General features: G+C 47.7%; 1 protein-coding gene across 14 annotated transcripts in view; it reads left to right on the top strand.

The window, feature by feature from the left end:
• The window catches only part of TRERF1 (transcriptional regulating factor 1), a 211,844-nt gene that overhangs the window by 130,278 nt on the left and 60,219 nt on the right, over positions 1–21,347 (top strand). For 13 of the 14 annotated variants that reach the window (XM_040473501.1, XM_040473499.1, XM_040473503.1 and 10 more), the window contains one exon: positions 11,826–11,940. The gene's annotated coding sequence lies outside the window, so the exon portion shown is untranslated. Of the gene's footprint in view, positions 1–10,812; positions 10,970–11,825; positions 11,941–21,347 lie in introns of those variants that run through there. The other variant, XM_040473507.1, reaches the window with a different exon arrangement.

The following is a 21,347-nucleotide window of genomic DNA, read 5'->3' as shown; positions in this document are numbered from 1 at the left end:
AAAAAAAAATTAGTTCCCAGGGACAAAAGAAATCTTATATCCCCTTGCATAGATATCACAGATATATATAGGTGGTACCTAAACAGATACATGGTGTATCTGTGTTATTACAATTTCATGGAGGAAGGCCCTTAGGGAAGAAGTGTCCCAAAAGGCTCTTTTCTGGGGAATAATAATGAAGAAAAGATGGAAAGGCTACCACAGGCCCAAGAGGCCCCTGGATTCAGGTGGAAGGGAGAAAAGAAGGTGGTGGAAGCTCACCCACCTGGTAACCAGCATGGCCCCGAGATGACATACATCCCTTGGCCCATGTTCCATTGATGAGAACTAGTCACAGGGTCCCATCTTGCATCAGGAGGAGCTGGCAGTTAGAGTCCCTGGCTGTGGGCAGCTGCTTCTAAGTGACGACTCTCAGCTAAATAACAGGAACATGGATTTTGGAGGATGCTTGGCCTCTAAACACAGAGGTCAGCCAGCTTGGTCTTAAAGAGCCGAGTCCTGAATATTTTAGGCTTGTGGGCCACATGGTCTCTGACACAACCACTCTGCTTATTGTGGCCGAAGGCAGCCATAGACGAAATGTAAATGACGAGTGTGGCTGTGTTCCATTAAAGCTATTTTATAAATAGGTGGCTGGCCAGCCTACAGGCTGTGGTTGGCTGACTCTGATGCCTGATGACCAGTCAGAGCTTTTCATTTGTCCCCATTGCCTCTACTTCTCAGACCTGGAGCTTCCCCTCCACTGAGGGAGGGTGAGGCCCTGGTTTTCCTGGGAGAAGAATGGAATGGGATGTGACCCTTAACCAAGTGAGGTGTGGAAGAAAGGGAATCAAGTTTGCGTGTGACGGTATGATATTACACCGTCTCCGCATCTAACCTTCCCAGCCACCTGACGTGGCAGGAGGCAGTCCCTGACACAGGATAGTAAGTGCTCAAAGACTGGTGACTGTTCACATTCTGTGCTCGGGGGTCACTTACAAGTACCTGCTTTAGGTGAAGTAAGTCTGTGGAGGATATGGGCTCCTGCTTCTCATAACATTAGGGAATACACCGTAATGTTCAATGAATTATTATCCAACAGTTAAAGCTAATATTTACAAAGAGCTTTTAATAACATGACAAAAGGCTTATGTTAGAAACAGGATACAAAATTATACATACAATATGATCTCAACCATAGTTTCTTAAAAGTTTAGAAAGGAAGGAAGGAAGGAAGGAAGGAAGGAAGGAAGGAAGGAAGGGAAAGAAAGAAAGAAAGAAAGAAAGAAAGAAAGAAAGAAAGAAAGAAAGAAAGAAAGAAAGAAAGAAGGAAGGAAGGAAGGAAGGAAGGAAGGAAGGAAGGAAGGAAGGAAGAAAGAAAGAAAGAAAGAAAGAAAGAAAGAAAGAAAGAAAGAAAAAGATTCCCACAAAGTGATGAGAGTATGAGGAGTTTTCCTTTTTATTTTGTATATTTTAAAATATTTACACTCACGGTACCAGATATCCCACCCCTGGCACTTGACAGAGGCTTTGGGGCTTCAAGGGAACCCCTGTGTCAGAGGAGACAACCAGCTCCTCTGGATCCTGTCAGAGGTTCCCAGGAAGGCTTAGATTTGGGGGTAACAGTTGAAGGGGGAGAGTCAAAAGGTTGCAAGGAGACCCTCTCTCCTGCTTATGTAATTGCTCTAAGGAGAGAGGAGGGAAGAGAGACAGAGAGAGAGAGAGAGAGAGGGATCGGGGCTCAGCAAGTGAGCTCCTGGCTGCTTGTCATGTGAAGAAAACTGATGTGAGCGACACTTTCCTCCTCTGCTTCCTGCCCTGCTTTTTTGTTCTTTGTGTCGTGAATAATGTGAATACAGGTTCCTCATACTTGGAGTTATTTTTACAAGGTCTCCTCTCTGCTTCAGATGACTCAGAGCTGGGGCCTTCTCTTGAAGATGTTCCTTGGGAAGCGCTCGAGGAGATGCTGAACCCTGGGCGATCTGGGGGTCAGGAGTGTGTGCCCTGCCCCAGACCTATCCTGGTCTTTTTTTTTTTTTTTTTTTTTTTTTTAACTTGGAGTCATGTCCACTGGAGGGAGGAAGTAGTGGCTGGAGGGAAAGGCCTTGCTGGAGGCAAGACGGCTGGGGTTTGCAGGCCCCAGAGGCCAGTGGCTCTAGTCTAAAGGCATGAAAGCTATCTGAGCGGTGGTCACCACGCACCCAGGGAAAAGGATTAGAGAGACCTGTTTTCCTGTCTCCTGCTGCCCCTGCTGGTCCTGTGTTCCTAGAGAGTAGAGGCTGCATCTTACTCTCCGTTTCGTCCAGCACTGTGACCCAGTGAACGGGTGTCGGGTACATAAATTCATGCAAGAGAAGCCCCTTTGCATGGGTAAAGCTGAATCACCCGGACATGCCCGTGGACGATGCTGGCTTCTCGATCCACTCCAGAAGACACGCGTGCCCAGACTCTGGCATGTGGACTGAAAGTTGTTACTCTCGGAACCGGCATCGTCTGACCTGACCCCTCGTAACCGCTCTGAGAGGCAGGGTCTTCTTTTCAGTTTTCCAGGGGGTCGGGGAGATCGCCCCGGTGTTGTGCAGTTAGTAAGAGGCACGGCTGGATTCTTCTGCCCTAAATCTGCTGACTCCCTGGCTGTTTCCCTGACCCTGTGTTGCCCTGGGAAACCCCAGAAGTAGAGGCTTTGCTGCTTTTGGAACAGATTCCATGCCTTCCTTCGATCACAGCTGTGGTGCCATCCTTCCAAAAGAACCGACCTTTTCCCTCCTGCCCTGCCTGTAGCGGGAGAGTGGGTCTCAGCCACTCGCTGCCCAACAACCCTTGGAAGAATTATGGTGGGAAGGCCCCTCTCAGACTCCTCTTCTCTGACGGCTTTGGAGAATGGGGGGGCGATTGGGGAATACTCGCTTTTCCCTCCAGATCTCCCCAACCCCCAACTCCCTTTCCTGCTGTCTTAGATCACATAGTCCCCATCTTAAAACCCAGGTTGACCATTTGGAACTCAGAATGCATTTTCCCATAGAGGTGGCTTGATCATGACGCTTGGTCTGCCTGTGATGTACCTGAGATAGAATATTATGGCCAAGCCGAGAGCTAGTATTAGTGTTAATGATTTTGTTGATTGATTGATTAATTAATAATGTCATTGCCATCTGTTGCTTGGAAGCAGTCTCCTTAGTGGTCTGTCCTTTTCCACTCTTGTCCTGTAGTTTGTTCTCTGTGTGAAATGTTAGCCAAGCCCCATCTCTCCTCTGCTCGGAGTCACCCAGTGGCTTCCTGTCCCTGCCACCTGGCCCCTGCCTGCCTCACTGACCTCTCTACCAGCCCTCTCTCCCCCTCCCCCATGCTCATATCACCAAAGGACCGGGCACCCTCTCTTCCCGCTGCCTGGAGCTTTCTTGCCTCCTCCTACTGCCTTGTTCAGTCTCAGTTCATTCAGATCTCTGCCCAGGTGTCACTTCTTTGGGCGACCTTCCCTGTTCACTCTTCAGAGAAGTGACCTCAGGCATCCATTCCCCTCACCACTCTGTCTCGTAACCCTGGCTTCTTTTCCTTCCTGGCATTATCATTCCCCCACTTCCGTTGCTGGTGTATTTGTTTCCTTATGTACTCTCGGTCTTCTCTAGAAGAACGTCAGCTCCACACAGGCAGGGATGTGGTTTCTTGTATTTACTCCTCTGTTTCCAACACTAGAAGATACCTGACACGTAGTAGGTGCTCGATAAATACTTCTAAATAAATAGATGCACGAATGAATGAATGACTATCTACACCTGACTAACAGGCAGACTGTGGTTTCCTGGGGAATTTACCACACATTCCAAACAACAATGCCAGAAATGAATATCTGCCTCTCCTAGTCCTTAGGATTCCAAGTGCAGGGACTTCATTTTAAAAATGAGTTGATAGAGGGGCACCTGGGTGGCTCAGTCGGTTAAGCGTCGACTTTGGCTCAGGGCATGATCTTGCAGTCCGTTAATTTGAGCCCCACGTCAAGCTCTGTGCTGACAGCTCAGAGCCTGGAGCCTGCTTCAGATTCTATGTCTCCCCCTCTCTCTGCCCCTCCCCTACTTGCACCTCCGTCTCTCTCTCTCTCTCTCAAAAGTAAATAAACATTCAAAAAAATTTTTTAATGAGTTCATAGAGGAGCACCTGGGTGACTCAGTCGGTTGAGCATCCGACTCTTGGTTTCAGCTCAGGTCATGATCCCAGGGTCATGGGATCGAACCCCTCGCTCAGCATGGAACCTGCTTGGGATTCTCTCTCTCCCTCTCTCTCTGCCCCTCCCTCCCACCTCCCTCTCTAAAATAAAAAATAAATAAAAATAAAAATGAGTTAAGAGATTATTTTGCATTCTGCATTCTTGACAAATACAGACATCTGTTTGCTTAGACAGTTGTTCTCAGTGTTCTGAATTTGACAAAGGACGGGGTTAGGGGCACTTTGGTCTTGTCAGTCTCTCAGTTTTACTCAGAATGGCTGTGTTTTCTTGAGTACTCTAGAGCAGAGTTTCTTACCTCAGCACTACTGACCTTTGGGACCAGGTCATTCTTGTTGTGGGGACTGCCTTGTGTGCTTTAGGATATTTAGCAGCACCTCTGGCCCCTGCCCATTAGATGCTAAGTAGAACCACCCCCCGCCAAAGCTCTGACAACCAAACGCTGTCTCTGGACATTGCCAGGTGTTCCTTGCAGGGCAAAATCACCCGACGTTGAGAACCACTGCTCTACCATATGCCGGAAGCCTCCTCCTCCCCCACAACAACAAAGCATTATCCCACCCCAAATGTCACTGGTGCCAAGGTAGAGATACTGCGCTCTAGAAGAATTCTGTCACACAAAACTCTTGGTTAGCAGCGATGGAAACTCTGTGTTCTGTGCCATCCAATATGGTAGCCACTAACTCCGTGAGGCTACCGAGTACTCAAAATGTGACTAGTAAGACTGAAGAACTGAGTTTTTACATTCATTTCATTTTAATTAATGTAGATGGAGATAGCCACTTGTGGCCAGCGGCTACCATGCTGGACAGAGCAGCTGGAGAGTCCAGGGCTGATCACACTTTAGTGTGCCCACCGATCACCGGGGGCAGTGAGGCTAATTCAGCAAGCCTGTCCTGCTACAAAGTGGCTTTGAACTTTCTTGTTTTCGTGTAATTGAGTGTGAAATTTTGCATCCTGTTGCATTGTAGAGCTAGGGAATTTCATTCCCAATATTTAAGTGTATTTCAGGAACACATCAGGTTAATCCTGTGGCTCCGAGGGTAAAGGTGGTAAAGCAGGGTGAGAGGACAGAGGTGTGTTGGTGAGGGAACACTACGGAGAGAACTTCATGAAAGAAATAGTATTCGTCTCTAACAATGAGGATTTTGTTTCCCTCTTTTGGAATTTCCTCATATTTAATCTCTGGAATGGAAAACAACGTTTAGATGCTACACTGTATACACAAGCAAAGGGAGCAGGGTCAGGGTCCTACTGTAACTCTCTGGGCCACTGCAAGGCTGCTCTGGGAAGTAAGCCCAGCACCCACGACCTCCTTAAGTAGCGGTTCTCAGCCTTGGCCACATATTACAACCACTTGGCAAGCTTTAAACACTATTGTTTAATAGGTTTGTGGTAGAACCCAGGCATCCGTGGTTTCTAAAGCTCCCCAGATAATTTTGATGTGCGATCAGGATTGAGAACTGCTGTGTGCTAGCCCACGGGACGCAATGGTGAAAAAAAAACAAGACATTGCCCATGCCGTAGTAGGGCTTACAGTCTGACTGGGGGCATCCAACTTGTGAATCACATAATTAACTAATTGCAACTCTCTTAAGTGTGGCTGCACACCTTATGTTTCGGGAGAGTCAAAGAAGTCTCACTGAAGCTATAACCTGTAAAGCTTGACTAGATGTTAATGAATGGGGAGCTAGGAAACAAGCATCCTAGCGGGATCGGTATGTGCAAAGGCCCTGGGGTAGGAAAGAGCTTGGGGTGTGTGAAACCCTAAAGACAAGCTGGCTGGAGCTGTGAGCAAGGAGGTTGGAGAGTGGATAGTGGCCTGTTGTTCACTGTCAGTCTACAGTGAGTCCGTCTGATACATTCTCAGTGTTCGAGGTATCCTGATATAGATGTGAATGGCCCAGCTTCTGTGTTCTGGAATAACCAGGTGCATGACGGCTGGATTACATGAGCTACCCCGTCTCACAATGGTCTGGGCAGGATCCCCTCTTGCCAGACAGCTCTTTTCTCAGCCTCAGTGGGAGTGGGAGTGGGGCACCAAAAGAAGAGATGTTTGGACAGAGAATGAGAATTTCCCCCACAGCTTCCAGGCCTCCCCTGGCTGTTGAGGGAATGTGTCTCACTTGAAAATCAGCCTTTCCATGCCACCAGTGTCCCTGCAATGGGATTCATTTGACAGAATGGTGGGGTCTGAGAGTTCTCATTGCATCGATTACTCTTCGTACTGTTGCTTAGCTGTTCTTAAAGTTTTATTTTATTTATTTATTTTGAGAGAGACGGAGATAGAGTAAGCAGGGCAAGGGGTAGAGAGAGGGAGGGAGAGAATCTCAAGCAGGCTCTGCACTGTCCGTGCAGAGCCCAGTGCGGGGCTCGAACCCCCAAAACCATGAGATCATGACCTGAGCCAAAACTGAGAGTCGGACACTTAACCCAGGCACCCCTCTTAGCTGTTTTTCAATTAGAGCCACAGATTGAATCCTCCTCCTCCTCATTTTTCTTCTCCTCCCCCTCCTCCTCTTCCTTCATTTTAAAATCTGTGCCAATTTCTAATTTATTCTGGGTGGCATGGAGGGAATTCTTCGCACTTCGTTTTGTCCTGCTTCCCACTTCAGAAGCTCCCTCTTGGATATCCTGTGTCCTCTCTGCTCCCCCAGTGAAACCTTCCCTGACCAGGTCCAAGTGGGATGTGAGCTTTTCTTTTCATTTCAACTGCTTTGTGGCTGAGGAGAGCCCTTCCTCTTTGGTTTGAGCCTCTCAGTGCCCATTTAAAGTGTTTATTTCTGTCCATTAATTTTTTCCCTTCCCCCCCAGATCTTTCAATCTTTGTCTCCCCACCCCCGTTAACTCTAACAACAGTGTATAAGGGGGCATTTATCACCATGAGTGTGCAGAAGGGAAAATGAGGCTCAGATGGCAGTGTGGGGCGGGGGAAAGACTCTGGCCTTGCCTGGTGGCTTGCTCACTGCAGATCCCTGGAAACGCACACAACCTTCCAGGGCTGCGACCTCACTGGTCGTACAGGAAAGAGATCGTAAGATTTCTGTCCCCGTAAGGTGGCGTGGCAACGGAGTAAAGAGGAAGGGCTTCCGGGCTTCGTGTTCTGGCTCTGCCACTCAAGTTTTGTGGTCTTGGGCAAGTCAGCAGGCCTCAGTTTCCTACTTGTTCAATGGTCGTCCCCACAGTGACTCTGCAGGATGGTTGTAAATATCAGAGGTGATCGCTGGGAAGTCCCAGGACCATGCCTAGGCTTGTTGGGTCTTCAGGATGTGGCCGCTGTCCCATCCCCTCAGCCATCTGGGACTCAGATGTTTGTCTGAAGGAACTCTAGCTGTTAGTGGTGGGAGCCCAGAGCTCCTGGCTGGAGCTACCCATAAATCCTTGGAGGGGCATCTGGATTCCTCCAGTGCAGTTGAGCGTGGGGCAGATGAGGTGGGGCTCAGTGAGGGTTAACCCTGGTGTGGAGTGGGGACTCTCAGCAAGGTGGCCGGGGACCATCGAGGGCACACACCAAGAAACAGTGAGTCATCAGGACAACTGGCCACTGCTGGGTGACCCCTGAGCCCTTGCAGAGCTGCCCTACAGCCCCAGTAGTGGCTGGGAGATCATCTCGTGGACTCCTCCCCATTGAGGGAGGGGCATGGTGGTCCCTGCTCCCCGCTCGCTGGCGTGTAGTGATGCTATACCACCCCTTATGCAGGGCCTGTTGGGAGCCAGGCAGTGTGCCGGCTGATTTTGCCGATCTCCTTGAGACCCCTGCAAGGAGGCACTGCTAATCCCATTGTAATAGAAGAATAAGGCCAGGGGCGCCTGGGTGGCTCGCTCATTTAGGTGTCCAACTTCAGCTCAGGTCATGATCTCACGGTTTGTGGGTTCGAGCCCCGCGTCAGGCTCTGTGCTGACAGCTCGGAGCCCGGAGCCTGCTTCGGAGTCTGTGTCTCCCTCTGCCTCTGCTCCTCCCCCACTCATGCTCTGTCTCTCTCTCTCTCAAAAATAAATAAACATTAAAAAAAAATTTTTTTTTAAATAGAAGAATAAGGCCAAGTAGCCAGTGAGGGGACAGGGTCAGATTTGAACCCAAAGCCCCAAAGCTCCTGTTCCATGCATGAAATTGTATAAACTTCCTTAAAGTACCACCCCCCAGGATGTTTCTCTAGCAATAATCTTAATAATGGAATGCTTGTCCACATCCCAGAACACACACACTGTCTGTCTTCTCAGCGTTCACCAACTAATTTTTATTACTGGCCAAATTGAATTTAGCCAAGTCACCCACTGCTGAAAAGAAAATAGGTAATAATGCCAACAACCTGGTCGGAAATTGGAGGTAGAGAGCAAGGTGGCCCCTATTTTGGATGCCTCATGCCGGTGTAGGAGGAGAATTGCACCTTATGTGTATCTCTGTGCACCCTTATTACACTCCTGGCTTGCCATATGTAACTTCTTGGACACTTTTTTTAAAAATTTATTTATTTATTTATTTTATTAAAAAAATGTTTTAATGTTTATTTATTTTTGAGAGAGGGAGAGAGAAAGAGAGAGAGACAGAGTACGAGCCGGGGAGGGGCAGAGAGAGGGGGAGACACAGAATCTGAAGCAGGCTCTAGGCTCTGAGCTGTCAGCACAGAACCTGACGCGGGGCTTGAACTCACGGACCGCGAGATTGTGACCTGAGCTGAAGTCGGACGCTTAACCGACTGAGCCACCCAGGCGCCCCTTATTTTTTTTATTTCTGAGAGAGGGAGTGCATGCAAGCAGAGGAGGGGCAGAGGGAGAGGAAGAGAGAGAGAATCCCAAGCAGGCTCTACGCTGTCAGCACAGAGCCCGACGTGGGGCTTGAACTCAACAAACTGTGAGATCATGATTTGAGCCGAAATCAGGAGTCGGACGCTTAACTAAACTGAGCTACCCAGGCTCCCCTTCTTGGGCACTTTTGAAAAACCTGCACATCTAATGCTTCCCTTGACTACCACAGTGATTGAAGCATGGTGTGAGGCCAAGAACTGATATGATTTACAAGCCTCCTTTCATAGCTAGAACATGCCACATGCTCCTTCCCACCATAGGACCTTTGCCCAGGCTGTTCATTGTGTCAGCAGCACCTTTTCTCTCTCTTTTCCCTCCTGCCCTCCCTATTTTGCTTCACTAATGTATTCTTAGGGCTCAGATTAAAGACTAATACCAGTGACCCTTTTCCATGCTAGGTCTATCCCCTGTCACATGTTCATACAGCAGAGGCCATATTTCTTTAGAGCATATCACGATTACAGTTATTTCTGATTTGCTGATGTTTGTTTTTCCTGCTAGACTTTAAGCTCCACGAAGGCAAGGACCACGTTGGTCTCAACTGTTCTCTGCCTAGTGCCTTGCATTTGGCCTGGTACGTACTAGTCATCAGTCACCATTGGATAGATGAATGAACGGTTGGAGAGATGGGTTGAGCTGGTTAACCTCACTTCCTCTCCCTTAGTTCCAGCCAATATGCTCTTCTTAACAGGGTAGGGAGGTTGTAATTACCTGCTTCTATGTCTGTCTTGGGCCTCTCTGTAGGAGAACCCATCTTGAGACGTGGGAGGCTAGCCCAGCGCCTGACATAGAGTAGATGACCAATAACATTTGACTCTCTGGTTGTCTAAGCTTAGCCCTTGCCCATGAGACAGCCAGCTGCAGGGACTCAGGCTGCATCAGGGAAGTTAGCCATGGAAAGTCTTGGAAGTCCGTCCCTGCTTCCCACCCCACGCCACGGGTTAGCTTCTGGCTAATGTCTACCTCTCCGGTTGCCAGCTACTATATTGACTTATTTGTGCATAAACAGTTATTCCCATAACCTTCCCAGCATACAGAGATGATGATATACAATCTTTATAACATCACAGACATCGCTTCAAAAGCATTCTGTTGCTATAGGACTGTTTATGATGTGCTTATCGCTAGAATTTCATGAGTGACAAACTCCCAAATTGCATATGATTGAGCATTTGAAGCAGGGAGTGAGGCTATATGGGTTGTTTGCATTTAAAAAAAAAAGACTTTGAGAAGGGAAGTTTTTTTTCTATAGATTTATCTTCTAAAGTTTAAAATAAGAACTACTTAAAAGCTGAGAGTTTAGAAGAACGAACATTTTCTCTTAAACATTCAAATGGGTGAAAATGACTTGTAATCTCTCCCTCAAGTATTAAGGCAATAGGCATTTAAAGGCTTTTTTTGGAGCTGGCTGTCACAGACAAAGGATTTCTCAATTTAAAAAAAAAAAAACCATTTTTATGGTATTAAATAATAGGAATGAACACCAGCAGCCCTCTTGACATTTCGGAACTGATTTATTTTCCGAAATGTCCCAGTCCGTTTTAATAGATGACACTTTGTCCTTCCTATTCAGGGCTGTGGCTTCGGCTGGGGTGGCCACAGTTAGGGTTGAGAAGTTGAGGCTAGAGCCCTTGCAGGGCACACAACTTTTGACCAGGTTCCATGAGCCTCGTGCTCTGTAACCTGAGCCCAGCAAGTTCCACCACCTCTATCTCCTACGCTTTCCCGAAGTCCCTGCTGTGGCCCTCCTTCCCGGAGAGAGGCTCTCCGATCTGATGAATTTGACATCAGCTGTACTGTGAGCCGTTCCGTCTGAACCCAGAGATCAGCCAGACGTCTTGGGAAAGCCCGACTCTGTGTAACTAACTTCTGCTGTAGCTAGCGATGCTGTTCAGCTGTGGTCTGTGGAATGATGGCTAGCTGCAAATCGCTTACCGGGCTGCGAGACAAGTACAGAAAGGGCAAGTAAGCACTTGGAAACCTCTGTACCGACTGGACGGGGCAATCGGTCGAATCGAATAGTTTGAGAGGTGGTGCTCTGGAGGGGCAGTTTTTCGCTTCATTTTTCTACCAGTTCATTTTTATTACCTTTGATAAAAGTGTTTTTTCATCGGCGGTGGGTTGGAAATTAAAACAAAAACAGGGGCGCCTGGGTGGCGCAGTCGGTTAAGCGTCCGACTTCAGCCAGGTCACGATCTCGCAGTCCGTGAGTTCGAGCCCCGTGTCGGGCTCTGGGCTGATGGCTCGGAGCCTGGAGCCTGTTTCCGATTCTGTGTCTCCCTCTCTCTCTGCCCCTCCCCCGTTCATGCTCTGTCTCTCTCTGTCCCAAAAATAAATAAAAAACGTTGAAAAAAAAATAAAATAAAATAAAAAAATAAAAAAAAAACAACAAAAACAGGGACACCTCGCCCTTCCTGACAAGCGTTTTGGGAAGTCTCGTGCGGAGCACACTCGGGCTGCCTCTGCTCCCCTGTAGGACAGGTAGGCTGTTGAATGAATTTGGGGAAATCACAGCACTTACCAAATTATATTGTAATGAAATGTGCACCCCCCCCCCACCTCTCTCTCTTGCTAAACTTTTTGAGAACAGTGAATACATCTAATTCATCTGTGTCACCTTGTTCCTCATACCCCCGCATGGCACATTATGGGGCACGGGAAATGTTTGTCTCATCCATGCCTGCTCCCCGAGGACATGAGAGTGAGTGAGGCCAGCTTCAGGAACTCCCTGGGCTTTTGGTTGGTATCCCCTGCAGGCTGGTGATGGAGAGCTAGGAGTGAACGATGAAGGAGTGATCTTTCCTGCTCTTTTCCCCCACAGAACCAGGCCTCCTCTTCCCACCTGCCCAGCAGCATGAGAGCAGCATGACTGGCCGGCCACAGGAGAAGCCCCCAGAGCCAAGCCCCCAACTCAACCATCTGCTGCGGAGGTCAAGGTGAGCTTGCTTCCCTTCTCCTAGAAGGTTCAGGCATTGTTATTCTAACTAATTCTCTATGCTCTTGTGATCTCGCAGCTTGTGCTGGGAGAATGGGGTTTACTGGCACATGGGTAGGCTTAGAAAGTGCATGTCAGCCTGGCAGGGCAAAGCATGCCCATTGCAGGTAATAGACAGGCCATTGGTCGAACAGAAACGACGCTGAATTGAGTATTTAGGGCCTCAAGCTCTCATTAGTCCTCTACGACCTCCTGAATCTGGGACCTTTGGCAGATCTCTTAGGACTTGTAGAGCCAGGGAAATTTGGGTGAAGGAATCTCTGGAAACATGGCATTGGAAGGACCGTCACTCCGTGGTCTGGGACTCCCAAGACATCCCAGACAGACTCCTGTCCCACATAGGGTCATAAGGGGTCTTAGAAGATCACCCAGGCCAATTCCTAACCAGTGTTGAGCAGTGGTTGGAAAACTCTTCCTGGTTTGGGACAGATTCTTCTCTGTAATTCCTGTCTGCCCTTCTCTGCTCTGCCATTTGGAGCCACAAAGACTGGACTTCCAGAAACTCTTCCATGTGACTCTCTTCACATTTGAAGATGGCTGTCATGACTTTGCTTTCCTTGCTTGTATCCATTCTCCCTAGAGACTGGCACCACTCACCTTGTCCTCTTGTCCCTCTCCATGTTGGAAAGGGCTCCCGTGTTGGCCCTGCCACTCGCCAGCCTGTGCCGTACTCAACGGAGAAGCCTCCGTTCGTCATTCTTTCTTCACTCCATTTAAAGAGCCTCCTCGGGGGGAAGGGAAGCAAAAATAATATGAAAACAGGGAGAGGGACAAAACAGAAGAGATCCTTAAATACAGAGAACAAACCGAGGGCTGCTGGAAGGGCTGTGGGTGGGGGGATGAGCTAAATTGGCAAGGGGCATTAAGGAAGACACTTGTTGGGATGAGCACTGGGTGTTATACATAGGGGATGAGTCACTGGAATCTACTCCTGAAATCATTATAACATTATATGCTAACTAACTTGGATGTAAATTTTAAAAATAAATAAAATAAAATTAAAAAAAAAAAAGAGCCTCCTTTGGGACAGTCACTGTGCTAGACATGAAGTACATCAAGACAGAATAGGTTTGGATCCTTGGAGAGAGTTTGAAATAAGCACTGAACCCCTTCTGTGTGCTCCTTTTTTATAGATTATCTCTTTTCAACTTTTTTCTCAAATGTTCCATGAGTGCTTGAAAAACCTGTGTATTCTATAATTAGTGGATATAGTTTTCTGTATATGATCATCAAAATAAATTAGTCTGTTATACTTTTCAGATCATCTATAATACGTCCTATTTTTGTCCAGTGACTCTATCGATTATCGATATTATCTTAAAAATCTCCCATTGGATTTGTCAGTTTCTCCTTGTAGTGCTGAAATTTTTGTTTTACGTGTTTTAAGGCAGTGCTGTTTAGAATCCGTGTGTATTATTGGTGAATTCAGATACGTTTGTACCACCTTTATATACTTGCAACTTTTTCTGCTCTTTCTTCTAGATTGAGGTGTTTTTCTCCCTCATTCCATTTTCCATCGTCTTATTTGGAAGTTACACACTCTCATCTTTCAGTAGTTACTCCAGCTGTTGTAACTGGCGTACTTACCGAAGGCTAAAATTAATCTGGGTCTTTATCTTCCTCCCCAACAATGCAAGAACCAGACAGTAGTTCAATTCTAGTTCAGTGCCTCTCCCAATTTATATACAATTATTTTATTATTTTTTAACATTTTATATAGTTTTGAGAGACAGAGCGAGACAGAGCATGAGACAGAGCACGAGTCGGGGAGGGGCAGAGAGAGGCAGAAACACAGAATCTAAAGCAGGCCCCAGAGGCTCTGAGTTGTCAGCACAGAGCCTGACGCAGGCCTCGAACTCACGGACCGTGAGATCATGACCTGAGCCGAAGTCCGACGCTTAACCGACTGAGCCACCCAGGCTCCCCTACAATTATTTAAAAAAAATTTTTTTTAACGGTTATTTATTTTGGGGAGAGAGAGAGACAGAGTGTGAGCAGGGAGGGGCAGACAGAGGGAGACACAGAATCTGAAGCAGGCTCCAAGCTCTGAGCTGTCAGTGCAGAGCCCGAAGCACGGCTCGAACCCATGAACTGCAAAATCATGATCCGAGCCGAAGTTGGGTGCTCAACCAACTAAGCCACCCAGGTGCCCCTATACAATTATTATGCTGTGTTTTCATTCTGTCCTGGTTTTTTCCCCTACCAGTCAGACATCGTTGTTTTATATAGTAAGTGCTGATACGGATGTATCTACATACTTATCATTATCTTTTCTTACCCTTGTTTCATGAATCTGAGGTCATTTTCCTTCTGCATGAAATAAATACTTTAGCATCAGCCTTTAGTGAGAGCCTGTTGGTTGTAAATTCTCAAAGATTGTTTCCAGTTTGCTTTGGTTTTGGGGCTTTTGTTGGCTTGAAAGTAAATGTCTTTATTTTGCTCTCCATCTTGAGAGGTGGCTTTACTGAATATATTCTCTTAGGTCATTGAGGCCGTTATTTCACTGCTTCTGGCCTTGAGATTGCTGTTGAGAAAGTCGGCCTTCAGTGTAATTGCTGTTCCTTTACAAGTGACCTGGCATTTCTCTCTGGCTGGGTTAAAAACAACGGTTTTTGTCTGTCTGTTTGGTTTTGGTTTTAATAGTCCTGGAAATTTCTCACCTTTCATTTATTTGAATATTGCCTCTTTTCTGTTCCCTCTGATACCTTCTTCTGAAACTCCTATTAGACTTATGTTAGGCCTTCTCACTCTGTTCTCTGTATCTTTTTTTTTTTTTTTTTAACATTTATTTATTTTTGAGAGAGAGAGCGTGAGTGGGGAGGGGCAGAGAGAGAGGGAGACCCGGAATCTGAAGCAGGCTCTGTGCTGACAGCTCAGAGGCAGACATCGGACTCACAAACCGTGAGATCATGACCTGAGCCAAAGTTGGATGCCCAACTGACTTGAGCCACCCAGGCGCCCCTGCCCTCTGTATCTCTTAACCTCTCTTTTTCTCTGGGCTGAACTCAATAATTACTTCACATCTGCCTTCCATCCAACTCCTGTATTCTGTGATTCACATGCTGTTTAATCCACCCACTGATTCCATCCATTTTCTTTTTGATACTTTTATTTATCGTTTCTAGAAGTTCTGGTTCATTATACTTCAGATCTGCTTGGTGATTTTTTTCCTAGTCTCTTATTTCCTGCTCATGTTTGCAAACTTCTTTTTTTATTTCTTTAATATATTCAGGTAGCTATTTGGACATCGTAACATTTCGTGTCTGGTAATTCCAGACTCTGAAATGCTTGTGGGCCTAGTTCTGCTGATTAGTACTCATGGCGCCTTGTTTCCTGTGCACTGTTCGTTTTCCTTGCAACTTGAAGAATTACTTGAGGTATTCGTTGATGTTGACTTTTCCAGAGAGAATTTCTATTAATTTCTGCTAATTGCTTGCAGGGCACTAACATCCAGAAACCACTTTAAATTGATTTTCTGCCGAAGACTTCTCTAGCTACATAAGAAGCATCAATTCAAACTCCAAACCTGTGTGAGGTCCAGCTTGTGGTTACAGATTTCCAGAAGAGATCTGTCTCCCATTCTACCAGCCCAAGGTCAGGTTTCCTTGTAGTCCCCTTCTGTGTTGTGCATCTATTTCTTATTCCCTGAGGGTGGGGCCTTCCACCCCAACTTTATGGAGGAACTAGGTTTTTTTCTTCTGGCCCCTGAGCCCTGTGCAGCTCTCCTGGCAAACATAGAATCTCTAGGGTTCGACAGGAACCCTCAGGGCAAAAGTCAGCTTTGCTGCTAGCCCACTTCTGAGGGTTGCTGCTTTGGGTTTGTTCTTGGTCTTTGAAGAATCCTTCCGTTAGCACAGCTCGGTGATGTGTATACACTTCTTCTGTTTTACATTTTATCCAGCATGTCAGTTGTTTCGACAGGGAAGGTCAGGAGGGCACCTGGACTGCCATATTGCCAGAAAGTGTGTCTTCTTTCTTCCCCACCATAGCTCTGAGGGGCAGCAACTACTAGTCCTTGTTCACAGAAGAGTGAACCAAGGCTCAGAGAGGGCACGTAACTGGCCGCAGTCACAGGGCTAACAGGTGATGCATTGTGAGGTATGTCCCCCTCTCCCCAAGGTAACCGTTGACCATTTTTGGCGGATGAACTTTATGCTCACAAGGGATAAGGAGTCCCTAGCAGAATGCTTTAAATAGCTGAACAGCTTTGGGAAATTTGTTTACGAATCTATTGTTTATCTTCCTTGAGAGAGGAAATGGCTTCTGCATATTTTGTGGCCTATTTCTCCAGCAGTCACCAGCAACTTTCCCGCTTCACTCCCACTCCTCAAAGGCCTCCTGGCTCCAGTGCCAGACACATGTGCGTCTCCTCCAAATCCCAGCTTCCTCTCCTCTGCATGCCGTTCTCTCCTTCCCAGTCTCCTCCCTCCTCTTCCCCTGCCCCCACCCTTGCTGCTGTCGGCTTTTCCGTCTCTTGGTATGTGCCGTTCGTTGGAGGAGAGGCCACAGAGCACAGTGGGTAGGCTTTTTGAGCTTTGGGGGTAGGGAGAAAGAGCTGAGTTTGAACCTCACTCTGCCACTTACTAGCTCAGGGTCTCTGAGCTTCAGTTTCTTCATCTGTAACAGGGGGACAATAGACCGACCTATTTAAGGACTAAGTAAGACTGTGCACGTTGAGCTGGTGACAGGAACTTGGAGCATCTCAGCACTGAGTCTGTGGTAGTCGATATTATTATGACTGAGACAGACCCCTTCAAGGCCCGAGCTTTCGTTCAGTGGTACTTTTAAGTTGACAAAAGCTGGTTTACGAAACATGATGAAAATGGAGGCAGAAATCTAGGGGCAGTGTGGGATTCCCAGCTTCATCATTATGTTCTTCAAACTGGGGTATTTTTTAAAGAAAGTTTGAGGGAAAACAGAGCCTACACTGGTCTGGCCAGTATTTGCAGAGGATATAAACCAAGGGTTCTGGAAGTGAGATACTCAAGAATCTCGGTCCTTCAAGATGTGCCCTCTGTCATGGAACCGTGAGGAGGCTGGGGCCTCATGACGCTTTTCCCTTGTGGACTGGGGACTTTTCCTTTGTGGACCCCCCAGATCAAGGGAGGGCACAACCAATCCACTGGACACATGTCCAGTGAGGGTGAGAGAGAACGGACACATGTCCGTTTTACTTTCATCCTTATAGCCGGCGTGACACTTTATTTCACACACTCCCTTCTATTAAGTGGCTTTATATCACTCTCAGATTTATATCGCTTCCTGATTTGAGATCTGTCAGGCAATGACTTTAGTCAGCGTCTGCTATTCATAGTGACCGTAGGCTTTATACAGTAGGCAAATGGCATAAGAAAAAAACGCATAGAGTTGGTGGGACCCTAAAACTACTCTAAAAAATAGAGTCTATTAATTTGAAAAGACTTTATGACCAAAAACAGACATAACGGATAAACCATCTTCATGAGATTAAGTGTTGGGTATACAGAATGGGTTGCCGTAGGGGGACAGAACTGTATCCTGTTGAGTGGCCAAGGAAGGCTGGAGCAGGCAGGCTGGAGCTGGCCCGATGGGGCGGGTAGAGTGAAGCAGCTGGGTGTAGAAAAGGTGTGAACCAACGTGAACAGAGATGGGTGTTCTCATGAGCCAGTGAGACTCAGTGCGGTGCTTCTGGCTGGCTCCTCTCGGAGAGCCACGTCCACTAGCATATCAAAAGCCCTGAGAAGTCCTGCAGTCAATGTTTGACTGTGTTTCACCAAGCTTCCCAAGTGTGTTTGACCAGTCGTGGCCAGTGAACATGGTGGTCTTGGGTGGATTAGCATTTGGCTTCTGTCTCACTAACAAATGCTTCAGTTGACTCTAGGTCCTCAGCTCACTGTTGTAAAACAGTGATTGGCAACTTTCTTTAAAAATGCAGTCTGTAAGTATCAGCGATTTACTTGGAATCAACTACTTGTCTTCCTTTTCCAGGTGTTGCTCAACTATCTAGAAGGATGCAGGTTCTAGGAGCCTGGGCGCTGATGTTGCTATGGTTAGAGAGGGGCTTCTTTGTTCTCCACAACTCCCAAGATGATGTCCTAGATATGCTCCACCCAGCTGAGGGGCCAGGCCTAACCCCACCCCTGCCTGCAAACCTCAAAGTCTATTAACAGCTCTCTCCCCATGATGACTCATGCTTCCTGTCCCTCCTCCATTCGAGTTACTCAGAGCCGTGAGCCAAGATTGATTACTTATACCATCCAACCGTCTTTGCCCAGAGAGAGCTCAACTGGTAGATGAAATAGTCTTCATTGGGTGACAACCCAGCCCAAGTTCTGTTTGTCAGCCCCGCACAGGGAAACAAGGGGTTTATTCTAGGTGTAGTCGTGGAGGCCGTTTTCCAGAACCAGGAAGTTCAACACATTATGTCTGGGGCTGTCTAGGAGTTTGGGGGGAGTTTGGGGAGCCAGGATTATTATGGATACAGAGACCAGAGGAGCCCCAGGCAAAGGATGCCTATGCTGGCAGGGGCACTAAAAGCCAATGGATAAATGATTTTTTTTTTTTTAATGTTTATTTATTTCTGAGAGAGAGAGAGAGAGAGAGAGAGAGAGAGAGAGAGAGTGCAGGGGAGGGACAGAGAGAGAGAGAGAGGGAGACACAGAATCCGAAGCAGGCTCCAGGCTCTGAGCTGTTAGTACAGAGCCTGATACCAGGCTCAAACTCACAGACTGCAAGATCATGACCTGAGCTGAAGTCAGATTCTTAACCACTGAGCCACCCAGGTGCCCCCAATGGATAGATGTCTTAAACGGAGTCTTTAAGTGCTGCTCTGGAGATCGACATTAGTTCCTTCTCACTGTTGGGTGGGCTCCCCTCTAAAAATATTTTTAAAATCTTTATTATATTAGTCATATACATTCTGGGGTTTGTTTGTTTGTTTGTTTGTTTGTTGGGTTTTGTTTTTAATTAAAACCCTGTAGCTGGAACTTAAGTCTGCTCAGGTACCCTCCCCCACTCACTCTCTTCCCTGTTCCTAAAGATGGCAGAACTGAGCCTGAAATCAGGCTCCCATCTTGGCTCCCATCGCTCTTTCCCCACCGTAGATTAGGATGCTTACAGGTAGTGTGAGGTGGTAGAAAACCCCACTGCCTCAGTATCCTGACTCAGGATTGTTGTGTGTCCCCGGGACCAGGCAGGGGCTAGCGAGGCTCAGCCATCTGAGCCTTCGCAGGTCAGAGCCGGAGGGACCTCCTTGCAGCCCATCAGGCCCAACCTCCTTGTTCTGCGGAAGCTGAGTCTGAGATGCAGGGAGGGGAAGTCATTTGCCCAACAAGGTCACAGGGCCAGTCTCCTTTTCTGTTTGGTCCGGGTTATCTTTATATTGGGTTTGCATTTCCTGAATACGCAGCAGCCGAGTGGGGGGTGGGGGTGGAGGGCAGGGGAAGTGGGCTTAAAAGAACCCCGTCTGAGAATGTTTAAATTTCCTGTGAGTGTCCCATGAAGAGGGAGATAATTTATGTGCACATAATCAAACGGAGAGGGGAGACTTGGGTTAGGTCCAGAAGACCAACAATGGGGGGGGAGGGGGGGAGGCGGGAAAGAAGGCAGACAAAATAGGAGCTATTGAGAGAAGGCTGGGACACTTATCGATGGAATAGAAATAAATAGGAATTTGGGTTTTTTGCACTTTCATGATGCCTTCTTGTTAGTGTTTTTGGAGGACGTTCAAGTCACGTGGGTGCCCTAGTCTCATTTTAGTGGCAGTGGTTTTGTGGTCTCTAGGGGGCCCTCTGGCCTGGGACCAGAGGCCTCTGCTTTCGAGTTCCTCGGGTTTTCTCATACTGGCACGGGGGATCCTTTGGAAATCTCTTCCTCCACAGCTTAGCTCAGAATGGGAATGCGGCCTCCTGCGGGGCCTGCCTCACAGAAAAATAATGGGTGTGAGAGTGCCCTCCACACACTGAAGCTTAGGTTGGCCTCGTTTTTCCTTCGCGAACACCTGCCTTGGCATGAACTCTGAGAGACTTTGGTGCTTCCGCTGGGGAAGCTTTCATTTTCCCACCGGATCAGGTGGCAGATGTGGGCCGCCGAAGCCACCCCGGGCCTGCTTCCCTGGGACAGCCCCGCCACACAGTGTGTCCCAACTTCCTTAAAGGGACCGTTGTTGAGGCTGGCCCAGAGGCTGTGACTAAAAGTAAGGAAACTGCAGCTAGGGACAGAGTTACTGACGGTTTCCAGGAATCTGAGAGCTGGGGGCCCTCTTGAAACAGGAAAGGAAGTAGACTGTCTCCTTATCTGGTATCATGGCAGGAATGAAATGACTCTTTATGGGTAACAGGTACACCCTTTCTTCTTTAATGATCCCCACAGATATTGTTAAGCTTTAGATGGCCACTAAATAATTACTTGTCTTTTCTTCTTGGGGTCTTGAACTGCTTGAGGGCTAGACCCCAGAGAGCAGGGCACCTCCTTCATTACCAGTAACCACATGGGAGGACTTGGACTGAGTCAGAGTCCCTCTCAGGTACCTCCTGAGTTTCACTGACCCATGGGGGGCCGAAGGCCTGTCTTGCAGGGGCGCACCTGGCCCAGAAATCTTCCCTCAACAATGAGCAAGTCACGTGAGCAATTACATTCTTCAGTTTATTTCTCTGCCTAGTGCATGACATGCTAAAACGCAAGGGGAGGCTTAGTTTGTGGATTCGAGCCCCGCGTCGGGCTCTGTGCTGACAGCTCAGAGCCTGGAGCCTGCTTCGGATTCTGTGTCTCCCTCTCTCTCTGCCCCTGCCCCGCTCACACTCTGTCTCTCTCTCTCTCAAAAATAAACAAACATTTAAAAAAAAATTTTTTTAACGCAAGGTGAGGCTTTCCATGGTGTCTCCCCATCTTCATTAGGGATGAAGGTGAATGAACCCGGATGTAGTGGGTAGTGGGGTAAATACGGTTGTTAGTCCCTGTACCAGAGGGCCCCAGACTACGGAGGTTTCCCAGCGGACGGTTCATACAGTGTTTCTCTCTTCTTTATCGTGTCCACTTCTGGCAGCTTCTGCCCCTGAGCACCAATCTGCTAACTGAAAAAAAGGGAGGGCTCAGGGTTGCCCAGGAAACGAATAACCACACCAATTCAATCCTGACTGAGTCATTGGGCCCGATCTAAACTGTACCCAAGTCAGAACAAAACAACAGGAACCCCACCCCAGGTGGTGAGCCTCCGTGAGTCCTCACTGGGTGCCATGCATGTCCCGTACATTCTCTTGGTTTAATCTTCACCAAAAAACTGGAACAGTAGGTATTGTTATCCCTCCTTTACAGATGTCGAAACTGAACCTGCTCTCCCCACCCCCCACCCCCCCCACCCCCCCGCCAAAA

This window comes from Herpailurus yagouaroundi, unplaced genomic scaffold (genome assembly GCF_014898765.1).
Source record: "Herpailurus yagouaroundi ecotype Mexico unplaced genomic scaffold, PumYag 139, whole genome shotgun sequence".
In the NCBI taxonomy this organism is placed as follows: Eukaryota; Metazoa; Chordata; class Mammalia; order Carnivora; family Felidae; genus Herpailurus; species Herpailurus yagouaroundi.
The sequence above is the reverse complement of the archived record's forward strand: the minus strand, read 5'-3'. Positions and strand labels throughout refer to the sequence as shown.